At 39.3% G+C, this 23,436-nt stretch overlaps 1 pseudogene; it reads left to right on the top strand.

Moving 5' to 3' along the window:
- Positions 1–23,208, top strand: part of LOC118619672 — a 118,321-nt pseudogene extending 95,113 nt beyond the window's left edge.
- The last annotated feature ends 228 nt before the right edge of the window (positions 23,209–23,436 follow it).

The raw sequence follows: 23,436 nt of genomic DNA, 5'->3' as shown, positions 1-23,436 counted from the left end.
GCTGTTTTGGTTAAGGGTGGACATTATCATGAGGTTCCTTCTGATTAAAGGTAGAAGTTCAACACCACTTGCCCCCACCACCCCCACCCCACATCACCATATTGTTTATTGAGGCAAAAGGTTATAATTAGGCAATGAAACAAACTGCTGTGAATGTTTTAGCCTAAAGCTGTTTTCTTCTGCAAACACTATTCTGGTTTTAAACTGTTACAATTGCTGCTGCTTGTCATTAATGCTGTGCTTCCACATATATCATTAATAGAAATGCTTAAAATCTACCATGCTCAGAGAAATAAAGGGTTTTTGTTACTTAGATCTTGGAAACTGACTGAAAATGGAATTTAAATCCAGTGCTTGGGATTTTAAACTCTAATCCAGTCAGATCAGGATTAGATCTGAGGATACAAATTCCTTTCAGTTTTACTACTACCAAGCCTCTTAAGGGACCAAGATTTAAAAAAAAAAAAAAAAAAGTAAGACAGAGATTACTGGCTCAACTATTAAAAACCAGTTAAATGGTCCAGAATTTTTTTTATAAAAGCCAACAATAAGGTTAGAGGCCATCAAAATCTCCCATGAGGAGTTAAATAATCCCGACACGGGGACATAGGGTATCAGATCAGCATCATTGTCAGTAACTTTCCACACCTAGGCAAAACTGTATTGCCATTTTGGGGAGGCCTTTGCCTCACTACCCCAGCATAGCACAAGAGAGGGCAGGGCAAGATATGAGTCTCTGGATGCAGAGACTGGAGGTTGGTTCTTGTGCACACCCTAGGTCCTGTGGCATATGACCAGAAAGCAAGGAAGCTTGAGGGAGTTTAACTAGTATCTCAACTTTCCAATCTCTCCCATCTCCATGGGAAGAGAGATTTTGTTTTCTCCCACAAATGAACAACAATAACAATTTGTCATTCCATTCAAGAATGCTCACTAATGTAGAATATTATTCTGGGTTGTCAAAAAATACTGCCTTTGTAATCTCATCTGAGCCTAAACTTGTTAAACCAATCAGTTTAACTCAGTTCACCTGTGATTATGAAAGCACTGAATTAAAATATTAAAGCCTGAGCTATCTAAGCCAATCAGTTTAATTCAATTCACCTGTGGTTTACTAAATCTGTGTGTTCTGCTTGAAGCATGGCTCTTCAAGTGTCACTATGTTTGCCAATGAGAAAGCCTGTATTTCTAAAAATTATGAAATGTGTTTGCCTGGATATTGTGGCTCAGTGTTTGAGCATTGACCCATGCACCAAGAGGTTGCTGGTTCGATTCCTGGTCAGGGCACATGCCTAGGTTGTGGGCCAAACCCCCAGTGGGAAGCACTGCCGGAGGCGGTGGCCAATCATTGTTCTTTCTCATCAATGTTTCTATTTCTCTCTCCCTCTCCCTTCCTCTCCCTCTAAAAATAAATAAAGAAAAAGAAAAAAAAAAAGGAAATGTGTTTGCTCATCTAGAGGATTCTAATTGGTCATTTTAGTTTTTCCTCCCTATCTGATACCTCCAGGATTTGACAATTCTTAATGAGTGAATCACGGAAATGCATTTCTTTGAATAAATTTAATAAGACCACTTCCAAACTATATGGTCTTATTGAATAACTAAAATTTGAATGCCATGTCTAAGAGAGAGAGGCCTAGATTCTGGTTGCCACCAGAATGCCTTAAGGATTTGAAACTGACTCTCAAGACTGATCAAACCTGATAAGAAGCCACTTGCAAAAAGACCTAATACCATGCTTGGTTGTGTAGTTCATGACAATCTTTCCATGGAAGGAGCAAAAGTTGTTTTTCTGAAAGATGGCAAAAGGAAACTTCAATACTTACAGGACCTCAAGGACTTGAGGGTGTGGCCCACATCTTTGGGTATTCCAGGCACAGCCTGATAGCAACTGTGGCTTTAGCTTCACCCTGAGGGTCTGATTGTTGATTTCTCAGTAGAGATCACTCTAAAGATTACCTATGAATAACTGACATTCTAGCCAAACAAATTGGAGAAAGCCTATGAGATCAATTCAATCCATTGCTAACTCTTATTGCATTTATGAAATAGCCAAGCCAAATTAAAACTGGACTTAATACATTCCCTTTAAACGTAAGAGTACTCGTAGGGAGAGAAAGAAATTGTTTCAGTGGACTCCACAATTCCCAATTGGGGGCATTGAACCCCAGTGCAGTTAACTATCTTCAAAGCTTTGCTTTTTTTTTTTTTTTCCTGTATTAATTTTAGAAAGAGAAGAAGGAAGATGGAGAAAAAGATAGAAACATCAATGAGAGAGAACATCAATTGATCAATTGGCCGCCTCCTGCATGCCCCCCACTGGGAATTTGGCTCACAACCAGGGCATGTGTCTTGGCCCAGAATAGAACTGGTAACCTCTTGGTGCATGGTCAATGCTCAACTACTGAACCACACAAGCCAGGGCCAATGTTTTGCCTTTAAGGCTGTGTCTATAAATACCATACAGACCTCCGCACCTGATAAAATCACAAAAGGTGTTCTATCTACAGATAATCTATCAGATTGTCAATATTCACTGTCATTCCAAATAGCCTTACATCCAAAGTTTTCACAACTGATTTATGATTTGCTATGTGCATTAATTTTTATGTTTTATTTACTTCTGTTTTCATAGAATGTATGCCTATGTTCTTGTTCACCTGATTGCTTGTGCACACAATGTACTCCTCACTTTAGAAGCCATCTGCATCACCAACTTCTGAAATGAGACTCAGTGGTCTGAACTTATGATTGGGACAATGAAACTGTTGTAGCTCACTGTCCTTAGAATCCAACTTGTCTTTAAGCTGCCCTAATTAACAACCTCAGAGACAGCAAGATGAACAATGGGGAATGTTATAGAGGGCTTTAGCCCCATAAAAATTAACCAGAGTTTGACCTTCACTGGGAATTTGAAAAGCAACATCCTTCAAGAAAAGGGAGGACAGAAACGGCCCCAAGGCCAGAGTGTCCTGCATGCTCTGTAAAGAAACTGATAGGGAGAAACTGAAGCTCCCTTTACCCCATAAAACTGTAACTGTTCAACATGTGTGTATTGCACCTGACTGACCGCTGATATCCGTCTCGAATTTGTTAGTTTTTAAAACTTGGATAATGGAATGAATAGCAGGACAGATATATACTGACCCAGTTTACCCAGTTCCCTTTCGCCTCAGCTCCCTCCCCCCTCTGTTCCCTCCTGCTTATCGCTAACTGCCTCCGCTTCTGTACAAGCAGCTTGCTTGCTCTGCTAAACTCTTGAATGACCCCTGCCCTATATAAGCCCCTGCCCTGAGCTCGGGGCTGCAGTTCTCCTCTGTGTAGGTTGGCTGCAGTCCCTGCGCAGGTAATAAAAACATTCCCAAAAACTGAAAAATGGAGTCTGAGTGTGGTCGATCTCCTGAGTTACAACAGAAACATGTTTGGTCTACAGCTTCACTCAAAACTGCTTTTCCTTTTCTTCTCAAACAGGTCAGACAGAAAAGGTGAACAGTTTCACCCTTAGCTTAATTTGGGCTAAGTATGATGGACAAAGGTTTCAGACAGGTATGATGTCTGCCTTCAGGAGAGCCACTCAATTGGGGACACTGTAAATTAACCTTTCTCCTTGACCTCATGGGTTTTTGCATCTCACTAAGCCTTTGTTGTTAAGTCTTCTCATTTTAGAGTTTTGCCTTTTAACTTTGCAAAGTTTGCCATTTCCAGACTACAACAAGGATGACAGCTTTTCCAACATGGCATCCTCCTAGACATCACCCATGTTACTTTCCAGGAACACCAGACTGACTTAAACTTTGCAGAATCCTTCTTTGCTGTGTGAAGACGCCTTTCCATTTTTGCTTCTCCTTCCTCCGTCACACAGGTACAACTTCTCAGCTTTAGGACAGGCAAATCTTTGCCCCTATGACAGCCTAAAGTAGCTACAGAAGACAGAGATCTTTGCCTATTTCTCCTTTATATGATTATAAAGACGTTTCATTTTTCCCAGGGAGGAATGTTACCAGCACAATAACCAGGTTATTATTTATCAGGAAAGGAATAAAGGAAAGACCAGACAATATAGGCATGCCATTTACACAGCTTTACCAGGAAAATGGCAATTAACACTCCAGGTCTATCCCCTGCTGATAGTTGGGGTGGGGTTTGGATAAAGGGAATTTAGATGTATGCCCAATGATGTCTGAGTGATGTGGGAGGTGCCCACCTGTCTTGGGAGATGCCTACCTGTTATCACATGTGGAAGCGAGTCAGGGGCCACTGCAAGTGCATGGAATATAAATATTTAACCTCCTAGATAATGGAGCTCTCTTGCTTCTGCTCATTCTCTTGCTGCTTGAAACAGACTCTTGGCTTGCAGGGCTCCCATGCCCTGCACTCACGTGTGGCCTGAAACCATGTTGGAACCATTCAACAGATACATGGGCTGAATCTGGACTAATCCTAATCTAGACGCAGCTGCACCATGGAACAGACACTCTGAACTTTGGCTTTATTTCAGGCCTTGCTAAACCCAAAACTGCACCTCTTCCAGGACTGGACTGAGGGATATGGGACTTTACTACCCCAGAAGTGTAATTCCATGTTAATAAAAACCATCCATTCACCCATGTGAGTCTTAGAAAAATCATTTTTTAAAGATGTCATAAGAACCCTCCTGCCCACAAGTATTAGAGGTATCTGGCTCCCTCTTCCCTCTGGCAACAAAGGGATAGCAAGTTTTTCTTTTTTAAAATTGTATTTATCTTTATTCTTGAGAGTATTACAGATGTCTCACTTATTTCCCCTCTGCCTGCCTCCATCCAGTTTCCACCCTACCCCAGGTGTTCACCACCTATTGTCTGTGTTTGTTGGCAATGCATATATGCATATAAAGTATTTGCTAATATCTTCCCCAACCCCTTTTCCCCTTCCCTGTGAGATTCTTTAGTCTGTTACATGTTTCCGTGTGTCTGGTTATATTTTATTTGTCAATTCATTTTGTTCCTTTAGATTCCTAATGTAAGTGAGATCATGTGATATTTGTCTTTTTCTGACTGGCTTATTTTGTTTTGAATAATAATCTCCAGGTTCCTCTGTGCTGTCTTAAAGGGTAAGACATCCTTCATTTTTAAACCTGCATAGTATTCCATTGGGTAAATATACCACAGCTTTTGTATCCACTCATCGACTGATGGGCACTTTAGCTATTTCCAGATCTCGTTATTATAAATAACACTGCTATGAACATAGGGGTGGATATATTCTTTCTGATTGTTGTTTCAGGATTCTTAGGTTATATTCCTAGCTATGAGATCAGTGGGTCAAATGGCAGTTCCATTTTTAATTTTTTGAGAAAACTCCACACTGTTTTCTGTAGTGGCTGCATCGGTCTGTATTTCCATGAACAGTATACTAGGGTTCCTTTTTCTCTACATCCTTGCCAAAACTCTTTGTTAATTTCTTGATGGTAGGCATTCTGGCAGGTGCGAGATGATACCTCATTATAGTCTTAATTTTCATCTCTTTGATGATTAGTGATGTTGAGCATCTTTCCATATATCTCTTGGCCATCTGTATGTCTTCTTTGGAGAATTGGCTATTCAGGTCCTCTGCCTACTTTTTAAATGGATTGCTTGTCTTCTTTTTGTTGAGTTGTATGTGTACTTTATATATTTTGAAAATTAACCCTTTATCCAATGTATCATTGGTAAATATGTTCTCCAATAGACTGGGTTCCCTTTTGATTCTGACGCTGGTTTCTTTTGCTATGCAGAAGCTTTTCAGTTTGATGTAGTCCAGTTTGTTCAGGCAATGTATTGGTAAAAATTCTGCTACATGAGATGTCTAAGGTTTTGCTACCTATGCTTTCTTTTTCTTTATGGCTTCATTTTGTGTTTGTTCTTATGTATGGTATAGTTTTATATTTTGGATGTACCTGTCCAATTTTCTCAACACAATTTATTGAAGAGACTGTCTTTACTCTATTGTATGCTCTTGCATCCTTTGTCAAATATTAATTGATCATAATGGCTTGGGTCAATTTCTGGGTTCTGTGTTTTGTTCCATTTATTTATATGCCTGTTCTTCTGCCAGTACCAGGCTGTTTTGACTATAATGGCTTTGTAATATAACTTGATAGATGATGTTGTGATTACCCCAACTTTGTTCTTTCTCAAAATTGCTGTGACTATTTGGGGTCTTTTTTGGTTCCATATACATTTTTGGAGTATTTGTTTTGGACCTGTGATATAAGCGATTGGTATTTTAATAGTGATAGCATAAATCTATAGGTTTCTTTGGGCAGTATGGATATCTTAATGATGTTAATTCTTCCAATCCATGATCATAGTATTTATTTACAATTCTTTGTATCTTTCCCGATCTCTTTTTTCAATGTCCTGTACTTTCCTTAGTACAAATCTTCTACCTCCTTAGTAAATTTATTCCTAGGTGTCTTAATTTTTTTATTGTAATGTAAATGGGATTTTTTTTTTAATTTCTCTTTCTGATAGTTCATTACTGGTTTAAACATTTTTCACTGGTTATTCTATATTAATTTTGTATCTTGCTACTTTTCTGAATTCATTTATTAACTCTAATAGATTTTTGGTGGAGTCTTTAGGGTTTCCTAGGTACAAGATCATGTTATCTGTGAATAATGACAATTTTATTTCCTCCTTTCCAATTTGGATGCCTTTTTTTCTTCCTGTGTGATCACTGTGGCTAGAACTTCCAGTATATGTCGAATAAGAGTGGTGAGAGTGGCTATTCCTGTCTTGATCTTGTTCTTAGGGGGAAACACTTAGTTTCTGCCCATTGAGTATGATGTTGGCTGTAGGTTTGTCATATGGCCTTTATTATGTTGAAGTATGATGCCTCTATTCCCACTTTGATGAGATATTTTTTTATCAAAAATAGGTGCTTAATTTTGTCAAATGAGGTTTTTTTTGCCCCTATTGATATGATCATGCGGTTTTTATCTTTCATGTCATTTGTGTGATATATCACATGTGCTGATTTGCAAATATTGTACTAGCCTTCCATCCTTGGAAGAAATCCCACTTGATCATGGTGTATAATCTTTTTAATATATTGCTGGATCCAATTTGCTAATATTTTTTTAGTATTTTAGCATCTATCTTTATCAGGGCTATTGGCCTGCAATTCTCTATCTTTTTTTTTTTTTTTTTTTTCTTTATTGATTTTAGAGAGAGAGAAAGGGAGAGGGAGAGAGAAACAGAAACATCAATGAGAGAGAATGTCCATTGGCCACCTCCTGCATGCCCCCCACTGGGGATTTGGCTCAAAACCTGGGCATGTGCCCTCATCAGGAATTGAACCAGCAACTTCTTGGTGCATGGGTCAATGCTCAACCACTGAGCCACACCAGCTGAACTAATTCTCTTTATTTGCAGTGTGTTTATCTGGTTTTGGATTAGGATAATACTAGCATTGTAAAAAGAGCTTGGAAGTCTTCCTTCCTGTTGAATTTTTTAGATTAGTTTGAAGAGAATAGGTGTTAGTTCTTTGTATGTTTGTTAAAACTCCCCTGTGAAGCCATGTGAACTAGAGCTTTTGTTTGTTGGGAATTTATTCATTACTGCTTCAATTTCCTTAGTTGTTATTGGCCTGTTCAAGTTTTCTGACTCTCCTTAGTTAACTGTTGGAAGATTGTATAGGAATTTGTCCATTTCACCTAAGTTGTCCAATTTGTTGGCATAGAGTTATTCATAGTATTTTCTTACAATGATTTGTATTTCTTTTATATATATAATGTATGTATATATTCATTATTTTATTTATTTAATTTTTTTTTTAGAGAGAGTGGAAGGGAGATACAGAAAGAGGAACATTAATGTGAGAGTGGAACATTGATGAGCTGCCTTCTGCTTGCCTCATACCAGGTATTGAGCCTGCAACCTGTGCATGTACCCTTACCAAGAATAGAACCAGCAATGTTTTTGTGACTGGAACAATGCCCAGTCAACTGAGCCACATGGGGGTCAGAGCCAGTCCTTTGTATTTCTGTGGTGTCAGTTGTTACTTCACCTCTTTTGTTTCTTTTTTTGAGGGGGGGGGGAATCCTCTCTCTTTGTTTCTTGATAAGTCTGGCTAAAGATTCATTAATTTTGTTTATCTTTTCAAAGAGCCAGCTCTTATTTTATTGGTCTTTTGTACTGTTAGTTTAGTCTCTATATTATTTATTTCTACTCTGATATGTATTAATTCCTTTCTTCTATTTACTCTGTGATTTTCTTGTTGTTCTCTTTATAGTTCTTTTAGTTGTTAGGTTATATAGTTTATTAGAGATTTCTAATTGTTTCTTGAGGTAGGCCTCTAGTGCAATGAACATCTCTCTCAGGACTGCTCTTGCTATATCCCATAGATTATCGGTTGTTTTGTGAGCATTTTCATTTGTTTCCAGGAAGTGTTTTATTTCTTTCTTTCTTTTTTTTATCCTCACCTGAGGACATTTTTCCACTTTTTGTTCAGATAGAGTGGGAGGGAGAAAGAGAAAAAGAGAGAGAGAGAGAAACATCGACGTGAAAGGGACACATCGAGTGGCTGCCACCCACATGACACAACCAGGGCTGGGGACAAGTGCAGCCAAAGTATGTGCTCTTGGCAGGAACTGAACCCGGGTCTCTCTGGACTGCAGGCCAATGCTCTAACCGCTGAGCCAAACCAGCCAGGGTAATTTCTTTCGTGATCTCACTGGTAACCCATTCATTGTTTAATAACATGCTATTTAGCCTCCATGTGTTTGAGGGTTTTTATTGATTTCCAGTTTCATGCCATTGTGATTAGAGAAGGCGCTTGATACAATGTCTGTCTTTTTGAACTTGTAGGAACTTAGTTTGTGTCCTAATGTGGTACCATGTGCACTTGAGAGGAATATATATTGTGTATCTTTGGGATAAAATGTTCTGTCATGTCAATTAAATTCATGTGATCTAGAGTATCATTTAATGTCACAGTTGCCTTGTTGATTTTTTTGTCTAGAAGATCTATTTAGTGATGTCAGTGGGTATTAAAGTCTCCTACTATAACAGTATTGCTGTTAATCACTCCTGTAAAGTCCTCCAAGATTTTTTTTTTATATTTAGGTGGTCCTATATTGGATGCATATATGTTTACCAGGGTTATATCCTCTTGTTGACATAACCCTTTTGTAAAATATAATGATCTTTGTCTTTTGTTATGGTCCTTATTTTTAAGTCTTTTTTTTTTTTTTTTAAGAAGTATTATTGCTACATCTGTTTTATTGTTGTTATCATTTGCATTGAAAATGTTTTTCTATCTCTTCACTTTCATCCTGTGTGAGTCTTTTGTTCTGAGATGGATCTCTTCTAGACGGTATATGTATGGGTCATGTTTTCTTATCCATTCAGCCACCCTATGTCTTTTGATTGGAGCATTTAAGCCATTTACATTTAAGGTTATAAATGATAGGTACGTATTATTGCCATTTTTATTCTTTATGCCTATGTTCTTCTTTCTGTATTTCTTCTTCTTCTTCTTTTTTTAAAATATTTAAAACATGTTTTTTTATTGACTTCTTTTAGAGAGAGAAGAAGGGAAAGAGAGATAGAAACATTGATGTCAGAGGGAAAAATTGATCAGTCACCTCCTGCATGCTCCCTGCTGGAGATCAAGCCTGTAAGCAGGGCATGTGCCCTGGCCAGGAACTGAACTGGGACCTCTCAGTTCATGAGACAATGCTCAATCTACTGAGCCATGCCGGCCAGGCATATTTTTTCTTCTTCTTACAGCAGTCCCTGTAACATTTCTTGTAATGCTTGTTTGGTGGTAACAAACTCCTTTAGCTGTTTTTATTTTAAGATGCTCTTTATTTCACTTTCTATTTTGAATGATAGCCTTGTTCAATAGATTAGTCTTGGTTTTAGATCCTTGCTTTTCAGTACCTTGAATATTTTATGCCACTTCAATACTTCATGACATTTCCTTCTGCTCTGTAGTGTTTTTGTTGAGAAAGCTGACTACATTGTGAGAGCTCCTTTGTAGAAAATAAATTGCTTTTTTCTTGCTGCTTTTAGGATTCTCTCTTTGTCTTTAATTTTTGGCATTTTAATTACGATGTGACTCGGCATGGCCTTTTTGGTTTCTTCTTGCTTGGGACTCTCTATGCTTCCTAAATTTTTGTGACTTTTTCTTTCACCAAATTAGGGAAGTTTTCTGCTATAATTTCTTCAAACAGGTTCTGTATCACTTGCTCACTTTCTTCTACTTCTGGTGCTCCTATGATGTGGATGTTGTTACATTTTATATTGTCCCAAACTCCCTTAAACTGTCCACCTGATTTTTAATTGTTTTTTTAGGTCTCTGATTAATTTTATTCTACATTGTTTTCTAATTTTCTGATTTGATATTCCTCTTCATCTAATCTTCTGTTTATTACTTCTGGTGTATTCTTTATTTCTGCTATGTCATTCTTCATTTCCATCTTGTTTTTCATAGTTACTATGCTTTTTTCATGCTGTTGCACATCCTTATTATCATTATTCTGAACACTATATCTGATAAATTGCTCATTTCCAATTCATTTAGCCCTTTATTAGAATTCTCTTTTTATCAGAATTTCATTTGCGGTATGTTTGTTTGTCTCCCCTTTTTTGCTGATTCTTTGTGCTTGTATCTGTTTATTAGGTAGATCTGCTATGACTCCCAGTGTTGGTGGGCTGCCCTCCTGTAGTGGATATCTTGTGAAACCCAGTGGTTTAGTCTCTTTGATCTTCTTAGCTGAGTGCTCTGAAAATGTTCCTTACATAAATTAAGGGGTCCCTCACAGTGTAATTGGATCTTGATTGCTGTTGTCCCTTTCATGGATGAGCTTGATTTTTGGGCTGGCTGATTATGAGTCTCAACCCCAATCACATTATGTGCTGACAGAACAAAACAAGACAAAATAGGGTTGGAATTAAAACCACACACACACACAGAATAATAACTAATAACCAGAACCAACACAACCCTACCACTGACAAAAAATAATAATAATAAAATAGAAGAGGAAAAAAGAGCAATAAAATGAGATACTATATTACAACAGATCAAAAGAATTCGAGCAAAAAAAAGGAAAGAAGCAGGAGAATGTGAAAGAAAAGAAGATAGAAGAAAATGAAAAATGAAAAAAAAAGAGAAATATATACACAAAATAATAATAATTTAAAAGGGTAATAATGCCCGGCTGGTGTGGCTCAGTGGTTGATCATCGAGCCATGCACCAAGAATTTGCTGGTTCTATTCCTAGTCAGGGCACATGCCCAGGTTGTGGGCCAAATCCCCAGTGGGGATCATGCAAGAGGTGGCCAATCGATGTTCTCTTCACATTGATGTTTCTATTTCTCTCTCTCTCTCTCCCTTCCTCTCTCTCTAAAATCAATAAAGGGGGGGGGAGAGAGAATTACAGGCCAATATATAAAGAGGAAGAGTAAAACTGAAAAATATTAAATATATAAAAATGCAAATAAAAAGAAAAAATAGATGGAGAAAAGGGAAAAGAGAAACGAGGGATGTGATAGAAAAAAGAAGCAGAACGAAGTGAAATTAAGAGAAGATTATATACAAAATAATATTAAAGAAATAAAAGGACAAAGAAAAAAATTAGTTCTGCTCTGTAGATTTTGGTGCCTTCTGCATTTACCCTTTGGAGCTCTATTTTTACTTGCTGGATTTCGCTCAGATGTACAAAACTGGCTCCTTGGTGTGCTGGTCACAGGCCTCCCGGCAGGTTCTCTGGTGTAATCAGTGTCAATCACTATCCCTGTCTGGTTTTCAGCCACCAGTCTGACACCTCCTGGACAGAGTCTTAAACAGTCTGGTTGGCAGTAACTCTAAAGCCCAGAGAGTGGGTCTGCCTTGTGTCTCATCCCTTGAATGTCCTTTTTCTGAGTTGTTCTCCCTTCCCCCACGAATCTTCCTTCTGCGGGAGTATCTGGTACCTGGCCAATATGGTATAAGCAGACTCATTTTGGGGATAGTGCTTGTAATTTGTAAGAGTGGGGGAGTAGGCACTTCTTTTTCCTAGGGCTGACTATACTCACTGAGACATCTGGATCTGCTTCCCTATAATGCTACCAAAGGGTCCAACACACACCCCTCTGTCTCCCAGACAGAGATCCCCCCCTGATAAAAACCCACCCAGAAGAGACTGTTGTAACACCTTAGCTTGGCTTAGCTCCTTGGCACTGTTTTGCCAGCACTGAAGTAGGAAGGAATAAAAAAATATAACAAACAGACTAAGCAGCAAACAAACAAACAAAAACAAATACAGCCCTGGCCTGTGTGACTCAGTGTTTAGATCATCTGCATATGCACCAAAGTGTCACAGGTTTAATGCCTGATCTAGGGCATGCACCTAGGTTAGGTTTGATCCCTGGCCTCAGTCAGAGCACACACGTGGGTGGCAATCAATTGATGTGTCTCTCTCATATCGATGTTTCTCTCCCTTTCTCTGTGTTTTTCCCTCCCTTTCACTCTCTCTAAAAATCAGTGGAAAACATCCTTGGGTGAGAATTAACAACAGCAAAAAAAAAAAAAAACAGCCCCTCTTGGCATTTCAATCTTTCTGTTTAACTTCTGTTCAGGCTCCAATTGGCTAAATGTCCATGACCCCTGCACTGTCAGTCTGAGCTATTAGGGTGCAGATTTTTAGCCCCAGGCCTTTTCCTTTGGCTCCAATCATTGCAGAACAAGGCAGAAGTAGCAGATTCACAGGTCGGGGACAGGGCGCCATCAATATACTTGAGGTGGATGTGAAGTAGGGAAGTTCACTCTCTGTTCACTCTGTTCACTCTTTTATTTCCCCTAGGCACTCAGACCTGCCCCTCTCCAGCTCTCTGCCCAATGTTCTACCTGGGGTTGCAGGCCCCCTCAGAATCATTGCCAGGTGTAATGATTAGTTCCCTCTGCATCTGAGGTTGCCGAGGTGCCTATCTGCAGAGGCAGTTTCACTTGCCCTGGGCTCTGTGGGATTGATAATGGCAGACAGAAGTCCCCTGGTTCCCTCTGCCTGATGCTACAGTGGTTCTTTTTCCAGACTCTAATGCTCCAGGTTTGGGATTCCTGTGTGGGGGTGAGAACCACACTCACAAGGCAAGCGAGCTTTGCAGCCAATATCACTCAGGCCTCTCAGCTGGGCTCCCCTTTGCTGTGACTCCCCTTCTCTTAACTGGCTTTTTGGTGTTTCTTCAGTGCTCCTTAGACATAATATGTCCAGTTAGCTACACTTCTTTTGTTTTTCCAAGTTGACTGTGCAGTCATTTAGCTGAAAATCCAGTTCCTGATTGGGAGCAAGAGCACACAGTCTCCCATTACGCTGTAGCCATCTTGCCCCGTATAATGTTATATTTTTAAAGAGCCTTATTAGCTTTTGACCTGAAATATATTTTCATTTATGTATGGAGATTTTTAATTGTTCTTTGCATTCTTAGGTACAATTTTGGATAATTGCTCTATGCATACTTCAGAAATATATTTCTCATTTTATTTAATGTATTTATTTAATTATTATTATTATCATCATTAGACTTTTTTTACATCTTATTCTTTTTAAAAATTTATTTTATTACAGATGTTCCTCCTTTTTCCCTGTTGATATTTCTCATTTTATAATACAATTTATTACAAAAATTTAATTATAAAAATTCATGTGGTATTAGCACTAATTTGGTAAAGTATTCATTTTAAATATTCTCTCCTAGATTTTAAAAGCATCAAATTAATTAGAAACAAAATGAATAGAAAAAAATAAAGATTTTGGATTATTTGGAGTTATTTACACACAGACACACACACACACACACACACACACACACATACACACACACACACACACACACACAAGGACCCTTTGTCAGCTGGGGAGTTACAGTTGTCCCAATCTATCCACAATTTTGTTGGAATATGCTTAAAACCAAGAATTGGTGTTTTATACTTCTCTACCATATTAAACTTTGAACTATTGGAGGAAAGCTATATGATTAATTTGTGTATCCTGAAAACTTGGCAAAATGTCTGTCAAAAGACTCATTAGCTCTGGCCAGTGTTTCTCAGCGGTTAGAGCATTGGCCCACATACCAAAGGGTTGTCAGTACAATTCCTTATCAAGGGCATGAAGGTACCTGGGTTGCAGGTTTGATCCCCAGCCCCTATCAGGGCCCGTGAGGGGAGGCAACCAATCGATGTGTCTCTCTCACATTGATGTTTCTCTCCTTCTCTCTCTACCCCTCCCTCCCTTCTACTCTTTCTAAAAATCAATGGAAAAAATATCCTGGGATGAGGATTAAAATAAATAAATAAAAGACTCTCATTAAATGGCAATTTTTCTAAAAAGAAAATTTAAACCGTACACTAGAAGCAAGGAAACAGAAAAGGAAAGGAGTGAAGAGATAAAAATAAAAACTATATATTTTAAAATAGAAGTACCATCTTTAAAATACTTTTATTTATTTTTTAATTTGATTTATTTTTGTTACAGATGTTTCTCCTTTCCCCCCCACTAAATCCCCCTCCCCCCTGCCCTGTCCCCAGCTTTGTTGTCCATGTCCATTGTTCATGCATACATGCATATTAGTTCTGTGGTTTATCTCTCCCCCAAAACCCCCTCTTCTAGAGATTATCAGTCTGAACCCCGCTTCCACGTCTCTGGGAATACCCCATTCCTCAGACTGTTATGTTCACTATATTCCACAAATAAGTGAGATCATATGATACTTGTCTTTCTCTGTTTGGCTTGTTGTGCTTTAAATAATACTTTCCAGGTCCCTCTATGTCGTCTCAAAGGATAAGAGATCTTTCTTTCTTACAGCTGCATAGTACTCCATTGTGTATATGTACCACAGCTTTTTTATCCATTTGTCTACTGATGAACAGTTGGGCTGTTTTGGAAAAGTAGTTGGCATCTTCAACTCAGAACATAGCCTTGAATATATCTATCAACTCAGAACATAGCCTTGAATATATCTAGTGCATCCACTTGTTAAATGCCATTTGCTCAATAAATACTTATAGTGAACATATCCTGTTTTTTGCAATGTGCTAGATAAGGAAATTGTTTTCCAAGTAAAAACCAACTTGTAAAAGAATGTTTGGTTTTACTTTTTAAGAAGTATGGTAGTCTACATAACACACTGCACTTGCTTATCTGAACACCTAATAAAAGGAAGCATTGGTACAATTTTTCATGAACAAACAATTGAAAACATTAAGATTTTTATTTCTATTCCCTGATCCTGTGCTCAACCTGGTATTATATATATATTTAAATATATAATAAATATATAGATAATAAAATAAATACATAATATATATTTATAATATAAAAATACACATTTTAAAGAAGTTATTTCATCTTTCTCAGAAGGTTTAAAAATGAAAACAAAACAAAAACAATTAAATTATTCAATGGTTATTCAATAGTAAAGAGTGGAAAACAGTATAAAGGGAAGAATAAAGAGCAGAGAAAATAGAGGAATTTACCTCAAATTAAGGGAAATTCTGCAATCAAAATTTTTGTAATAGGTAATCCTTTCTGATATGAATGACAAAAATACATCATATAGACTGAAGAGTTTAAGAGTTTAAGTATTTAAGTGTTTAAGTACAGACTTTTATTAAATTGCAGCAATTCTTCCTATAATAAACAAAAAGTCAAGGATAGGTAATTGATAATGACACATCCCTTCTCATTTCTTCTTCCAATGTCTTACCAAGAAAGAACCTTGGATTAAATTTGAGTGGGGTAATATATTCCCCACAAAGTCACCCTGATTTCAGCTCTTCCCTCAAAGTTAAGTGGTTTTGGGGATACTGAGTGGATCTACTTACCCTTCAAAAGTGTTGTCTGTTATCTGGCAGCTGAAGAACATCTGTGGATCAGCTGTTGGACCAACAGGGAGTTTGTGGACTGAAATTTTGCAAAACAAAGAAAAGGTTATCTTTCAGACTTACAATAGTGATGCTTATCTCTAGGAGGTCTTGGGGTAGGGAAGAAAAGAGAAAGAAATAGAGAGAAATAGATAAGGAAAACATCAAATAAATATATGACATGGTCAAGAGCAAGGAACAGCAAACACAATAGAAAATTATAAGAATTAATAAGAATAAAAAGAACAACACAGAATGAGGGGGAAAATAGGCAGCAAGTCAAGTTCTTTTTGATAGCCATCAGTGTGTTTTAAAATGGAGAGTGACAAGGTTGTTTTTCCAGTTCTGCAAGCCATTAATTCTCAGTGCTTGACACAAAATTGACTAAGCATTCGAAGACAAATAAGAAAGTTTACAGTCCAAATTAAAAAACAGATCCAAAAGGACGTCTCATCATTTTAAGAAATATAAAGTCTTCCAAATTTGAGGGCAATAGGTAAATCTACTTTAGCTCTCTCACTGCAAGGATATTTGTTAAAATGCTCGATATACTGATCCTTTGCCTAGGAAAATAATGTGCAGTCATTGAAAAAGCATTGTGGTGTTAAAAAAATAAAAAAGTAGAATGCACCTTTTAATACTTTTTATGCTTATAAGAAACTACACAGATTCACTTTGCAGGCATGCTTTTATCTGTTTGCAATTGAAATGGAAAATTACAGTGAACTACTTAAAAGGAGATCCATTAAATGGGATTTGTTATGTAATAGAGCTACTTTCAAATGTTCCATTGTATAAATTAGGGCTACCACCAGCCTTTTGCATAATATATAGTATACATGAAATCAGAAGCCAGCATATACTAAATATACTTAAGAATATAGTTATAAAGCAGCAATTATGGGCAGAGACTGTGCTTGTTTCTAACAGTGAAAAGGAGAAATATAAACACTTTCCCTGGCCCTAAGGTACTTATAATTAAATTGCCAATGGACAGTACAATATATCATCATAGTTGCTTTCTTGAGCAGGAACTAAGAAAATAAATAAATAAATAAATAAATAAATAAATAAATAAATAAATAAATAAATAAATAAAAAAAATAATTCATTGCTTAACAGTTTAAAAGGTTCTACAGTATGTTTTGATCACCAGGTGCTGATGACCAGGCTGTGGATCTGGATGAAGAAATTCAACCCCTAGCCTTGAAACCCCAATTTTAATTCACAATGGGCCTAGTTCACTCATGTTTATTCATGTTCATTCTATTTGTTATACTGGGAAAAGGTTCTCCAGAGAAACAGAATCAATAAGGAAGAACAGAGAGATGATTAATGGATAGACAAGAAACATGGCTGCCCTGGCCCCTGTGGCTCAGTTGGTTGGGCACTGTCTGGTGCACAGAAAAGTTGCTGGGTGATTCCCATTCAGGGCACATACATAGGTTGGGAGATCAATTCCTAGTAGTGGGCGTGCAGGAGGCAACCAATCAGTGTTACCTTCTCACATCAATGCTTTGTTTTGTTTTGTTTTGTTTTTCCCTCTTTCCCTCTTCCTTCTTCTCTCTCTAAAAATCAATAAAAAATATTTAAAAAAATAATGTGGCTTACACAGCTTTGTGGGTGCTGGTGAATCCAAAATTTATAAGGCTGACCAACAATCTGGAAACTCAAACAGAATTTTTGTCTTTCAGAATTTCTTCTTCAGGAAATATCAATCCTTATTTTTAAGACTTTCAACTGATTGGTTAAGGCCCACACACATTACAGATGGCAATGTGTGTTACCTAAAGTAAATTATTTCTAAATGTTAATCATATCTAAAAAAATACCTTCACAACAACCCATATATTAATGTCTAAAAGATACTTTCATGGCAACTATGACAACACATATATTAATGTTTGCCCCTAACAACTGGCAACAAACTATGTACCAGCCTAATCAAGTTGACACATAAAACTAACCACCACAGTAAATCTCCGAAAACTGTTTAATTTAAGGTTTAATGTTTTATATAGCAGGAGGTTCCCTCAGAATTTTTGCTTAGTTATAATACTGCAATTAGAACTTCTAAGTAGATATTTCCATTAAACTTACCACTTAAGACAGAGTCTAGAGAAAAATGTATGGGCAAGAGAATATAAATGACATTTTCACCCCCAATTTTCCCAGTTGTTCTTTATTCTTTGTTCATTCTTTCCCTGTTTTCATTTCAACTTAGAGAGTCATATAAATACTTCATTTGATTTTTTAAAAACAACTCTCTTCTGCCTGAAAATATGACTATAAAGAAGATGTAATAGACAGAAGTACCTTGCTTGATATCTTAGTTTTCTATGGAAAATAACTCAAAATAGCCACTAAGGAAGTGTTAAGTGGTATAAAATTTTAGTCACACCAGATGAATAAGTTTAGAGATTTGTTGTACAACACTGTGCCTATAGATATTAATACTGTATTGTGTACTAATAAACCTATTAAGAGACATCTCATCTAAAATCTTTACCACAAAATAAAATAATAATATTTTTCCTCTCTTCATAGTTTTTTAAATATAAGAAAGTATCTACAGGCATCAGTTAACACTGTCTACTATTTCACACAAAATAAAAGAAAAAGTAAAAGAAAAACAAAGTTTTATTAGTTTGTAAGAAATAAATAGGTACAGATCCAAACTAGCATTTTTGAGAACTAAATGAAATACAGATCATTTCACAAGCCATAAGATTTTTGACTATTGAGGTGCAGTGACATGCATTATTACCTGGCTAGTTTTTCTCAGTATCTTTACATGGTGACAGAGGAACTGTTAACTTGGCCTAAAAGTGTTCATTTCCTACCAAGCAATGACAATTACCTGTCTCCTCCTTTTCATAGACTCTTGTTTGTTGTTGTTTAATCCTCACCTGGGGATATTTTCCCACTGATTTTGTTTAGATAGAGTGGAAGGAATGGAGGAAGAAAGAGAGAGAGAAAGAGAGAAACATCAACGTGAGAGAGACACATCGATTGGTTGCCTCCTGCATGACCCTGACTGGGGCTGGGGATCAAACCTGCAAATCAGGTACATGCCCTTGACCGGGAATCAAACCCAAGACTCTTCAGTCTGTGGGCCAACACTCTAACTACTGAACAAAACCAGCCAGGGCTTCATAGACTCTTCATCTCTAAACTGAAAGTGCTTCCAGCCAAATTTAGAGATGTCTTTATTTGAAGGAAGGACATCAAATCCAGAGTATATTGAGCAGTGAATATGCCAGCAAACCAAGACCATGACATAGAGAGTAAATAACATAGGAAAGAACCCATCAAGCAACAAAGTCAAATGATGGCTGCCAAGTGATGGTTCCTTGATCAAAGGCAATGTGCCAGGCTCCAGGGATTAGATTAGAATTAAATGATTAACCCACACGGTTGGAAGAGCTCACTGGGATACCATATAGAAATCCAGTGACTTAGAGGGACCTCCACAGACTAAAGCAGCTGCTGCTTCTGTTATAAACCTTGATGCCAGAAACACGCAGGCTGCATTCCCTTCTATTTCCTTAGCTTCTAATTAACATTATAAAACACCTATATTTTTACCACATGCTCCATTAAAATATAGACTAGATTGTTTCTTCCTTTCCTCAAGTGTCATCATAAATATGCTTTAAAATTTCTCAATACGATGCCCTCAGCAACCTAAATCTCTCTCACCTGGGGAAAAAAGCTGAGTACAGTTCATTTCACCTTTGTCATAGAGCAGGGCAAGCTCTACTCTGGGATCTTCTCCAGATTCCAGGCCTTTCCTCCTGGCATTAGAGACAAGCACCTTTGCTCTCAGCTTTCCAGTTCTTCAACCTTCTGGAAGAGTGTGGGAGCTGGTGGGGCTTAATCCTCCCCTTTCTTCCCCAAGTTTCACTGCTGTGAGTGTTCCATCTCATGCTATTCTACCTCTTTTCTAATGAAGACTGTATTTCTGGCTTGTACAAAAGTATATGCTTGTACAGTACTTAGTAGTTTTCAAAGAGTTATCATTTTACTGTCTCATTTATGCTTTAAATTTAAATCTACTGTAAATTAAGGAGCAGTTGTAATTCTCATGGTAGATATGAAAAAAAGGAGGCTCGAAACATTAGCAGATTTCAAGGACACAGAGTTAATAACAGAGAAATAATTTTGTGGCCCTGCTTGGGCATTTGCATCGCTACTAGATTTGTTTTTGCTTCCACTTACCCTTGATTGCTTTTCTGTAGTTAGAGTGTCTCCCTCTTAAGAATGTAGTTAAAGCATCTGGCACTTAATTCAATATGATACACATAATCTCCTGTAGGTTGTCTAAATTATCATTCTTAAAGCACTAAAATTCAGCTGGAGGATTCATTTCTTAAGATTAATAAACATAAATTTTAAGTTTAAGTCACTTAAGTGATTTTGATTAGCGAAAAACCACAATATCTGTGTTAGAGAAATAGAGACCATTTTTGCTTTTTATTTATTTATTGCAAATACAATGTTATCAATGCCCCGATCCTTAGATATCTGAAAAAAAAAATGCAATAAATAAAATGTCTTTATGTTAATTAATTTAGCAAGCATTTATCTAAGTATACCAACTACAAGTGTAGGCCCAATAATAAAGGTTTATACAATGACACATGAATGTACAATGATGAAAGATTCAACAAAGAGCAAGTCCTGCTCCCTGCCCTTTAGGGGAGTATACTACCTTTAAATTTTCACAAACAACTGAAACAGAACTAGCACATATTATACATCAGCAAATTTTAACCCGCAAAGAATTTATAGAACATGCAATATCTGGGAAAGTGATATGACCTGGGGAAAGGCAGCCGTCAGGAGACTGGCCAGGTGGCACAGGCCTGAAGGGGGACCAGAACCCTTACCATGGCACTGGAGACCTGGAGGCCAAGGTGCTGGGCTGCTGGGACCACTCACCCGGTGGTGCTACCTACCTTTGCTCCTTGAAGATGTGAGTGCTATGCCAACAGCCATACTGTGCTAGGAGAAGCTGTGCCAAGTGGTCTTCAGGAACCGTCTTGGCCACAATCCCAATTCAGCAGCTGTAGCACAAGAAGTATATATACTTTGATGATGGGAAAGTGTTTGCCTTGTACAGGCAGCTGCTGAAACACAAGTGCCCAAGGTGTCCTGAGCTGCCATCCTTTGGACTCTTTGGAGACCTAGAGCAGCACATGCAGAAGCTGTATGTGCTCTTCTGCTGCAAGCTGTGACTCAAACATCTCAAAATCTTCACATATGAGCGCAAGTGGTACTTAGTGATACTTACACGAGCACCTGGCGCAGCACCACGTGCTTGGGAGACCCATAACACATCGCATCGTGGTCACCTGCTCTGCAAGTTCTGCAAGGAGCACTACCTCAACAAGGATGAGCTGCGTGAGACCACTACTTCTGCCACTTCTGTGATTCCGGCGGGGCCCAGGACTACCACGGTGACTACACTTATCTGTGTGAGCACTTTTGGGATACGTCTTCCTGTGCGACAAGGGCCCCTGCAGTATTTCAAGCAGTTCACTCATGCCTTCCGCACCAATAGATATCGACCTCAGGGCCCACAGGACAGCCTGCCCTGGCCAAAGCCATGCCCAGGCCCACCAGAACCAACATATAGACCTGCAAGTCAGCCATGTGACCGGCACTCGCGAAGCGTTTATCTGCAGCAAGGACTAGGAGGAGGTGGACAGGTACAGCCATAGGCTAGGCCAGCGGCCGAGGAACTCAGCAGAACCACGGAGGAAGGTGGAGGTACAGGAGAGAAGAAGACCGAGAAGTGACAGCTGCCATCCGGGCCTCAGTGGCCACGCGGCAGCAGCAGGTGAGAGATGACGCGCAGGAGTGAGGACCAGGACAGCAGGCTCAAGGATAAGAAGCCAGGAGTGTGGGGACCCAAGGAGCCCAGGGGCCCTAGCACCTGTTCCAGACTCAGGGTAAAGTACAAGGCCCCAAGGAAGTCTCCACAAACGGTTCTGTAAGCCAAGATGCCTTCCCAGCCACCGGACCAGCTGCAGGGCCACACTTCTGAGCACCCTCCTGCCTCCACTTTGAAGCTCAAAGACAAAGATTTTTCCAGTGTCTTCACCCCTTCTTCCTCCTCCTGTTCCATGGTGGCAGCCCTGGGCCCTGTTTGGCTGGTACTAGTGTACTCTGTTCCTTCCAGGGGTGGGACAACCTTCCAGGAAGATGACTTATCTGTCCTGGTATCCTCCACCTCCAAGCTCAGCAAAGTCCCCACCAGCCTCATCTCTGTTGCATCTCTGCAACAGTGTGGCACAGCCCACCCCAGAGGCCCAGGCTGGGAAGGGGAGTAAGGGCAGCAAGAAGGGTGGACCACCCTCCAGATAGCCACACTAGGCCTCACCACCCAGGATCTACAGACACTGCCCAACATGGTGGCTGGACCCAGACATTCACCAAAGTCGGCAAAAAGAAGGTGGGCTCTGAGAAACTGGGTGCCTCATCAACCTTGCCAATGCCTCCTGAAAAAGATGGGTCCGTTGGGACTAAGGAGCACCCTCCAGCTGAGCAAGGGGCCAGTCTCTGCCATTGTCAGTGGATACACAGAGGCTGGCCCCAGCTCAGAGTGTCCCCAAGGAGTCTCCTGTGCTCCCATGGCCTCTGTGGCCCATCTGCTGCCACATTCCCCAGTAAAATTTTCCAGCAATCAGTGGCTCCTGCCCACCTAGGATGCCCCCAGGCTTTAGTACTGTGGTGCTCCTGAGGGGCACTCCATCCCTCTGCTGGGTTTGGTGTCCCAGTCAGCAAGCTGTCTCCCAGCTTCTCCAGCCTGCCCAGCCCCCACCTGGCCTGTGACCCCAGCACTACCACCACCACAAAAACACTCTGGCTGACCAGTACCCTGTGAACTTCCCAGAGAGGAAGCTGCAGCTCATCCAGTCCATCAAAGACTCCCTGAAGAGTGACGAAGCCCACTTCAGCGAGTTCAAGAGTCACTTGGGGGAGTTTAGACAAAGCATAATCTCTGCAGTCCAGTATTATAAGAGCTGCCAGAACCTGCTCTCGGAGAACTTCCAGAGAATATTCAATGAGCAGTGGTGCTCCTGTCCAACAGAGCTAAGCAGCAGGAGCTGCTGTCTGTACACAGACTTTGAGGCCAAGCAAGGTTTTCTTGTACCAAGGGCAAGATGAATAAGAAGAGCTCATGGCAGGCCAACACTGGTCAGGCAGGCTTGAACTACTGTATGTATCCAATCTACCAGCAGGTGCTTTCAAATGGTGACATCATCAGCCACCAGGCTCTGCACACTGTACATTTCCCCTTCCTGCAAAGCTATTGCCAGGGCCCTTACATAGCTCCTACTGTTGGGGCAGGAGTGGCCACACCCATAAGCTTCCTTTGTCCCTCCATCTCCTCCAGGGCTGCCAGATAGCCAGGTAAGGCCCTGGTGAGGTCACTTGCTCAGGCCCCTTGGTTGGCTGCCTGCCAGGGGTCACAAGGACAGTCCAGCCCACCATGTCTACATACTACTGTCAGATAGGAGTCCATCTGGTTTCTTCTTAGGAATTGTGAAGATACCCCGG

Source organism: Molossus molossus, unplaced genomic scaffold (genome assembly GCF_014108415.1).
Source record: "Molossus molossus isolate mMolMol1 unplaced genomic scaffold, mMolMol1.p scaffold_m16_p_7, whole genome shotgun sequence".
Classification (NCBI taxonomy): domain Eukaryota; kingdom Metazoa; phylum Chordata; class Mammalia; order Chiroptera; family Molossidae; genus Molossus; species Molossus molossus.
This window is presented reverse-complemented; position numbering and strand designations above follow the sequence as displayed.